The sequence below is a fragment of the Arabidopsis lyrata genome (genome assembly GCF_000004255.2).
Source record: "Arabidopsis lyrata subsp. lyrata unplaced genomic scaffold ARALYscaffold_8, whole genome shotgun sequence".
NCBI classification, from domain to species: Eukaryota; Viridiplantae; Streptophyta; class Magnoliopsida; order Brassicales; family Brassicaceae; genus Arabidopsis; species Arabidopsis lyrata.
In genome coordinates, this window is record NW_003302548.1 from 11,072,421 (window position 1) to 11,081,678 (window position 9,258).

At 34.8% G+C, this 9,258-nt stretch overlaps 1 long non-coding RNA gene across 1 annotated transcript; it reads left to right on the top strand.

Moving 5' to 3' along the window:
• The first annotated feature begins 4,728 nt into the window (after positions 1 to 4,728).
• Positions 4,729 to 6,444, top strand: LOC9299941. Its single transcript, XR_002332334.1, has 5 exons — positions 4,729 to 4,816; positions 5,213 to 5,364; positions 5,561 to 5,621; positions 6,083 to 6,179; positions 6,277 to 6,444. It is a non-coding gene; the product is annotated as an uncharacterized LOC9299941 (long non-coding RNA).
• Positions 6,445 to 9,258: the final 2,814 nt, after the last annotated feature.

The window sequence follows — 9,258 nt, forward strand, 5'->3', positions numbered from 1 at the left end:
AGATAAAGAAAAACTTGAAAATTCTTTCCTGTCACTCTGAAGGTCCTCCAGGTACACTGAAAAAGCCGGCCATTCGGTTGGAGAAGACACTATCTTCACCAAATCTGAACAGTCTGTAAAGAAAGCTACATCTTGGTTGTCAGCACCAATCATACACTTCATCGCCCAAAGAAGAGCTTCGACTTTTGTATGTAGAGGAGATAGACTTCTACGGATGTTGGCAGCTCCCATGGTTGGCATCTCTCCATTTGATGATGTACAATACCATCCTGTTCTTGAAAATGTATCGGTTCCTTTCCATGATCCATCTATGAAACAACGATATCCTGAATAGTTAGAATCCAGTGAGATTTCCCTCACTCGATTTTGATTTTCATTATCGAAAAAATCATGGTTATCAGTATGAAGCTCAATTTGAGCTAACTGCCACGATCGCGCCTCTTTCTCCGCAAAGCGTAAGATCTCTAATGGATCTTTATCCACATTGTCAAAGATCTTTTCATTCCTTGCTATCCAAATGTACTAAATTATCCATGGATAAGAAGATGAATCTACCTCTGATAAAAATTTTGGCTGACCAACCATTTATTCTAGCCTGAAGTCTATCTCTGACAAAAGAAAAGATCTTGGTCTTCGATCCACCAAGACTTTCAGGTAAACCAAGATAAGATCCCATACCCCCGAGGTTTTGAATTCCTAGAACTGCTTTTATTTATGCCTTAATAGAATCATCCACCTTAGACCATCAGCAGTGGCAAATGTGTTTGTGTGGGTGTAAGTATTTTTTTAGTATTATAATTTAAAGCAAAAGAGAAAAGAGAAAGAGAAAGAAAGAGAGAGATAGAGAGAAAAAGTGTTACACCCGAGTGTAAACTTACACCCGGGTGTGAAGAGAGAGACAATTTTTTCGTTTTTTTAATACCTACACCCCAAGACTCACACCCACCTGATTGTGCGACTGCTGATGCTCTTATAGCCAAACTGAATCGAAGATTTTGAAAAATTAATTTGTTGCCCTGAAACCATTTCATATTGCTTTAGAATCCCCAAAATTACCCCACATTGTTCTTTATTGGCTTTGCAAAAGAACAAACTATCATCAGCAAATAAGAGATGAGATACCGAAGGACTAGATGTGGATACTCTAATACCAGTAATTAATTTTTGTTGTTCCGCTTTCCTTATATTCGCAATAAGCACTTCCGTATATAAAATAAATAAGTAAGGAGATAAAGGATCTCCTTGTCTTAATCCTCTTTCCGGAATAATTAGTCCTCGGGGTTGTCCATTAAGAAGAACTCTATATTGGACTGTTGTGATACACCACATCATCCACAAAATCCTCTTTTCGCAGAATCCCATCTTCCTCAATAATTCTTCGATAAACTTCCATTCAACCCGATCGTAAGCCTTACTCATATCTGTTTTAATAGCCATAAATTTTTCTTTACAGGACTGGTTAGTTCTCAGACCATGAAACATCTCCTGAGCTATAAGAATATTATCTGAGATTAGTCGTCCTTCTACAAAAGCCGATTGGGTTTCCGAAATAAGTTTTGGTAGTACCGTCTTAAGTCTTTGACAAAGGATTTTTGAAATAACTTTATAACCAACATTGCAGAGACTAATGGGCCGTAATTCCGTCATCCGGGTTGGTCGCTCCGTTTTTGTGATAGCAGATGTATTATATAAAAATATAAATTGCTAGAATGACATATAGTCGCAACCGAATTGTTTTATGTTATCACAGATTTTTGTATATAACGACAAATTTCAGATAGATTACGACAAATCTGTTGTATGATAGCAGTTTTATTGATAAAAAAAGAAATTGTTGGAATGACTTATATAATGATAGCAGATATGTTTTATGCAACACTACAAGAAAACCTGCGTTTTGTAACTAAACTTTGCGACCGAATTATTAGTCGCAAATGTTTGCGACTATTTTGTGACTTCTGAACGACCATTTAGCGACCACAATATTGACCGATGGAATATAGTTGCTATTCCGCGACTAAAACAAACGGTCTTTACTTGGTCGTTAATTTGCGATGATTTTAAGACCGATTACAGACTAATTTATTATAGTCGCAAATGGGTGGCTGATATGCGACTGATGTGCGACTCAATTTTTGGTCTCAAATGATCGTCGCAATGTAGTCTCAAATGTGCAACTAGTTAACAACCACTTGTTATAGTTACACTTTTGTTGCAAATTAGTTAGAAAAAGTTGGTATAAAACACGTTAAAAAAGCAGCGATAGCGACCGGTTTGCAACTAGCACCTGAAGATTTTGCGACTGACACCTGATAAGGCGACCAGTTTGCAACTATTTACCAACTCTCGATTTTTGTTTTCTCAATTTTCACATTTTAAATTTGTTTGCATATAAAGTTAAACAATTCTACACTCATTTGATGTTACTTAGTAATAAAATCTTAACCAAAGACATAAATATTGATGTTTAAAAACAAAACATTCAAAACATTCAAATCTCTTTATCTTGTTACATTACTCTTATGAGTAATGTTTAGAGATTTAGTAAAATATCTATATTACTTGAGTTTTGCAAAAAAATTCAACCTTAAACTAATATATGTCCTCTATAACACTAATATGAGTGTTTTTGAGTGATATATATCACCATTTTGGATCACTATGTGTAGATTTCTAAATTTTATCTTGTCGCAAAAGTGCCACCAATTTGTAACTATTTCTACGTTTGCGACTATTTTGTGACAACAGTTGTAACTATTTGCCAACCAATGTTGCGACTAATTTGATACTCTTATGAGTAATGTTTAGGGATTTAGTAAAATATCTATATTACTTGAGTTTTGATAAGTTTTTCAACCTTAAACTAATATATGTCCTCTATAACACTAATATGAGTGTTTTTGAGTGATATATATCACCATTTTGGATGACAATGTGTAGATTTCTAAATTTTGGCTTGTGACTAATAGTCGACAGTCACAAAAGAGTTGCAAAATTGCCACTAATTTGTAAATATTGTTCAGGTAGCGACTATATTGCGACAATTCTTGCAACTATTTTCCGACCAATGTTGTGACGAATTTGATACTAATCGCGAAATTTCTAAGATTTTTGCTAAGTGTTTGGGCGGTTTAGATTTCTCCCCAATTTTTTTATTTGACACTGTTGTGCAACTAACTAGCGACCAAATGTGAAATTCAGAAGGGTATAATGTTTAGAGATTGAGTATAAACTCTATATTACTTATGTATATGGTATAATGTTTAGGGATTTGCAATGTTTTTCAACCTTAAAGCAATATATGGTCCTCTATAACAAACCAAAAAATCAAAAAACTATTATATATACTAATGTTTCTACCAATCTACCGATTAAGTATTCTGGCAATTTGGCAACATTCTTCCCCTTGGACTTATAGGACAACAGTTCGAATCTACCCAAGTTTTTTTTGTACATTTTAAATAACGTCGCTAATCAGTCGCAAATGTGCGACGAAGTTGCGACGAACATATATTGAAACTCTTGTTCTCGACCAATTTTTATTTTAGTCGCTAAGTAGTACGTATTTTGCGACTAGCACCTGAAGATTTTGCGACTTTTTTGCGACTGGCACTTGAGATAGCGACCGTTTTGCGACTATGTACCAACCCTCGATTTTTGTTTTCTCAATTTTCACATTTTAAATTTGTTTGCATATAAAGTTAAATAATTCTACACTTATTTGATGTTACTTAGTAATAAAATCTTAACCAAAGACATAAATATTGATGTTTAAAAACAAAACATTCAAAACATTCAAATATCTTTGTCTTGTTACATTACTCTTATGAGTAATGTTTAGAGATTTAGTAAAATATCTATATAACTTGAATTTTACAAAAAATTTCAACCTTAAACTAATATATGTCCTCTATAACACTAATATGAGTGTTTTTGAGTGATATATATCACCATTTTGGATCACTATGTGTAGATTTCTAAATTTTATCTTGTGACTAGAAGATACTAGTCACAAAACCGTCGCAAAATTGCCACTATTTTGTAACTATTACTAAGTTTGCGACTATTTTGCGACAACAGTTGTAACTATTTGCCGACCGATGTTGCGACTAATTTGGTACTCTTATGAGTAATGTTTAGGGATTTAGTAAAATATCTATATTACTTGAGTTTTAATAAGTTTTTCAACCTTAAACTAATATATGTCCTCTATAACACTAATATGAGTGTTTTTGAGTGATATATATCACCATTTTGGATCACAATGTGTAGATTTATAAATTTTGTCTTGTGACTAATAGACGAAAGTCACAAAACGGTCGCAGTTTTGCCACCATTTTGTAACTATTGTTCATTTAGCAACTATTGTGCGACGAATAGTGCAACTATTTGCCGACCAATAGTGCGACTATTTAGCTACGGTTTGTGAAATCCACTTCACTACGATTTTCGATTTTCTTCTCAAATCTCCTCAAAAGTCTTCAAATCTTCTCAATTCTTCGAATCTCAGTCTCAAATCACTTCGTTCCTTTCCTCTGGGTTCGAATCGATTGTCTCAAACCCTAAATTTCGACTCAAACTGCGATTTTCATGGCTCCTAAAGGTAAATCTTCACGAGGCCATGGTGGGGGTCAGAACACCAGAGCAACAGCCGCTGGAGGAGGCCATAACTCTAGAGCAGTAGCCGCTGATCCAGTCGAGAGCACTAGACCTGCAGCCGCTGGAGGAGGCGAGACTAGTCGCCGCGGAGGGGGCGAGACCAGTAGCCGTGGAGGACACCAGACCAGTAGCCGCGGAGGAACAAGAACATGTTTAGGTTACTCTGACTCTTATTTACCAGTTTTCATGATTACTACTTGGTCCCCTTCAATTAGCAAATATTTCAAATGTGCTTATGATTGGTCTAAACAGATTTTTAATGTCTTTTCTGTATAGGTGCATTTGCAGTTGAAATGGAAAGCTCTTGGAAGATTTAGTTCCTAGCTGCTCATGAAGGTGTTTTCGTAAATACTGATAGTGATCAGTTTGACTTGAATAATATTGTGGAAGCTTGAAGAATTGCTGCTAAGAAGGTCAATGTACTGTTGTGTGTCAATCCTCAAGTATGGTTAATTTTTTTAAATGTTTTAGCATAATGTTTTACATTTTTTTAACATATCTGTTCAACACAACTTGGTTATGAGTGAGCTTTTCTGCTTTGTTTCATTTTTAGGTGCATCCTTATGTAGCTACTTACTGGGAACAAGAACTTTGGTATCAAGAACGAGAAGCTATAATGGTTTCTGGATGAGGGAGGTGAATGCACATCCCGAACTGCTAAAGCTTGTTGGGACTCATTGCCATCTAAGCTCAACCATTACAAAGGTAACTCCGATTATAGTTGTTTTAAGTTGTGTTTAGACCAGTTGAATATGAATTGCTCTATAATCTCTATTTATGCTTGCTCTTGCTCTGTGTCTTAATTATGACTCTTGAGCTCTACATATTTGCGTATGTTTTGTTTATTCCAGGTAGATATATTCGTCCCCTTTCTTTTTACTTGGTATGTTTATACTTGTAGGTGTATCTACGTAACATGCAGAATGGTTTAAGGTTTTCTCATTCGCCAGATCTTGATTGAGGTTAGTTTGACTCTAATTTCACAGTGTTATAATATTGAACTTCACTTTCTTTTACCAACTACAAATGTGTGATAAGATCATAACCTGTTCAATCAGTTTGGGTTCCCTCTTCGGCTCTGTTTATGTGGGATTGTTTGCAAAGGGACTTGATAGCACAAAGACGTAGTAGTTTTGTCTCTTCTGTGGTATTTGATCTTCGTTTTCTCTTCAAATCTAGCATTATTCGTACTGTTTGATAACACCATAATGCTTTAATCTCGATCATAAATAGATTACATTGTGTGTCCTGAAGGAAATTGATCAAAAAACTTTCTTGTTTAGCCTAGTGTTGTTTTACATGTCTGTCATGAAGCGAATGTTATTGTTCACCAATTTGGAATTTAGGCTCTTAGTTATTAGTTGCTACCTTAAAATTTATGCATATCACTCTCCCTATTTGGTCTCTTAAATTCTGGATGCAGGTAGTAGTTGTTCAATTCATCCCATGTTTGGTCGGTTAGTGTTTGAGGTTTCCTAATTTTTTGAACCATGTCTGGACATGGGCTACTATAGCAATATGTATAAGTGCTTTTTGTTTTCTTTTCTTTTTTCTTTAGCTCTTTACTTTGGAATTTGCTGTCATCTTTCTTTGGTCTAAAGCACGATACTATTGCAGGTCTTTGATCCTTTAATTTTATCCTAAAACCAAAGAGCTATGATAAGAGATCCTGAAAGCACGATACTATTGCAGGTCTTTATGAAAGACAAGGATCCTGACTTGGCAGCCTTCATGTCTTCTTCTCCACTCCAGCAACCACCAGTCATCATACCAGCCAGCACACAAACAGGCACCCTTCCAGACACCACAGCAGCAGCAGTCCAACCAGCAGGACTCACCACTGGAACCACACCAACCTCCCCTTTATCTAACACCGCCTCTAATCATTGAACTTGATTTTTATTTCCTTTTCTCTTTGTGATCATGAAAACTTATTAAGATATGTTATGCTCTAATTAGGATGATATTTGAATGGTTTGGAAGTACTTGAATGATATTTGAATGGTTGAATGTAGCATTTGCTTTTGAAATGGACATGTTTCGGATTAATAAGATGTAACTATTCTGTGACCAAACTGTTTAAGAAAATGTGACTAGTTTGTGACCAGAACAAGTAACAAATGTGACCAAATTGTGACTAAACATAATTAGAAATAACTCCAAATCTCGTATCAAATTGGTTACTAATAGAGGACTATTTTGTCACCAAATAATAAGAGTCTCAAATTAGTCGCACAATATTACCTCTCTAAACAGTCGCAAACGAGTCGCACTGTGGGACCAATTATGTGTGGTTACTATAGTCGCAAAAAAGTCGCTAACTTATGTTCGTTGCTCTATAGTCGGACATTTGCAACGATATTCACCAGTCACAGATTAGTCGTTAATCTGCGACGATATATTTATAGTCGTTAAAGAGTCGCAATTTTGCGACTATCGTGCGACTTAGAAATTTTGCGACCGTTTTTTAGCGACTGCCCGAAATAGTCGTTAAACAGTCGCAAAACCCTCTTTTGCGACCGTTTAGCAACCATTTTCACAGTCACAAATGACGTGTTTTCTTGTAGTGTGACATATTTAAATTTTAATTCCTATTATGACAGTTTTTTTGTTCTTCTCTGATGGCTGATTTGTTTTAACCAATACTTATGTCGTAATATAATTATCAAAGTTTGATTACCAAGAATTCTTGCAATATATCCTTATGTTATGTTCCAGCAGAATTTTTGATTTTATACAATGCCTAATCCGAAGCCATTGAAACCTAATCTAACTAATATATATCTTAAACGTTATTTTGATCAATTGTTTTCCATACCTAAAATTTGGTAACAGTATTCAAACCTTTACATATCAAAAATTTCAGATGTTGATATGTTTTTCAAAATGCCATTAGTAGGAATTCGTCCGATGTACCACCTATATAACTGAGTGTCTTGATAAAAATCTACTAAACCAAAGTCGGTGAATAAACAATGTTCAAATTAGCTTGGCTTCAGATTTGTTCTACCAATGTTCAAATTAGCTTGGCTTTACTTAACCAACTAAATTTAGTTGTGGCAATGGTCTCTTACTGAAATCCTACATTCACTGGTCTATCTTTAAGCTTTTGTGTTGTAATCATCATGATTAGATGCTTTGACAAGTTTAGCTTAGATCTTGGTCCAACAAGTTTAGCTTAGATCTATCTTAGATCTTGGCAATGGTCTCTTACTGAAAATCTTTTCAGAGACAAGAACCGAGTGTCATTCTTTTCCCCCAACGAGTCAGGCTGTTGCACTTATAAGTTCTTGTAACATCATGAGAATATTTCAAGATTCCATCTTTCAACTTCTTTTAGCCCTCATCCTCTACCCAATGAGATCAAGTCCATAGTCATAGTAAGGAACTTGACCACTTAATCCACAAAGATTGAAATCATCTTGAATATAATCTTCATCGACTTCACAGCAGAAATCATTCCCTCTCAAATTACAAAACCACCACGATGTATCATCACCCTCTGAACTCCGATCCACTCACATCAGACCCTACACTATCAGTTTCTGATTCCATTGCAAAACCAAATAATCCTCAGAAAAAAAGCAATTAACTAACAAGAAAAAACTCGCAGATGTGAAAAAAAGAACAAACCATCGGGAAGCTGAGATTTAGCAGTGGAAGTAGATGTGAAGGAAAAGGGATTTTTGTCTTTAGAAGTGAAAACCCTAGATGTGGTGGTAGAGGTTGAAGATTTCTCTAGTTTCTTATTGAATGCATCGTTGATTTTTTTTTTTGTCTGATGGAAAATAAAAGAGTGAAAGTCGATAGATTAGGTTAGGGTTAGAAAAATATTTGTTTAGATTGTTTAATTAATTTAAATTTAATTATATGTTTACAGTTTTTTATTTTAGGAAAAATTAAATAGAATGGATAATTGGTCTTTTTACACAAAATTTATGTTATTCTAGTAAACCACAATTATTGGATGTTAATCTAGTTATTAATCCCGAAATTTGGGTCAAACTAGGTAAATTATACAACAAAAAGTTTTAAAGTAATAACGAGCATAATCCAATTATCCAAACAAATAGAACAAGAGTAAAAATCAGAATACTAATTCTAAAATGCAACTTTTCTTCCCTTTTGTGTTACAAAATCATTAACCAAGCTCTCAAAGTCAATGCTTTTAACCAATTCTCTTTCGATAGACAAAATGGGAAAAGAGGATTTTCATACCCATACGTCTGGACCGTGGATTTTCATACCTGGACAATTTTGTAGGGTATTTTACAACCTAAACTTCAATAAATTTTGAATCTCATACCCTATACTTGATATAACATGCAAAAATCGGAGTCAATCTAACGGGTGTTAGTCAACTACGTTACGGTGCGTATCGAAACGACGTCGTTTTGGGGTAAGCGTGAGCTTGGGGTAGTTCTTCAAAACTGATCGAACTTGATGGGCCAAGTCACTCCATTTATGAAAATCAAAATATTAGTTGCTTGGTTATGTTTAAATTATGTAATTTACTATGACATACAATTTTCTCCCAATTTAAAACGACGTCGTTTTAATTATTTCCAAACACACAATATTTTGGGTTTATAAGTAAAA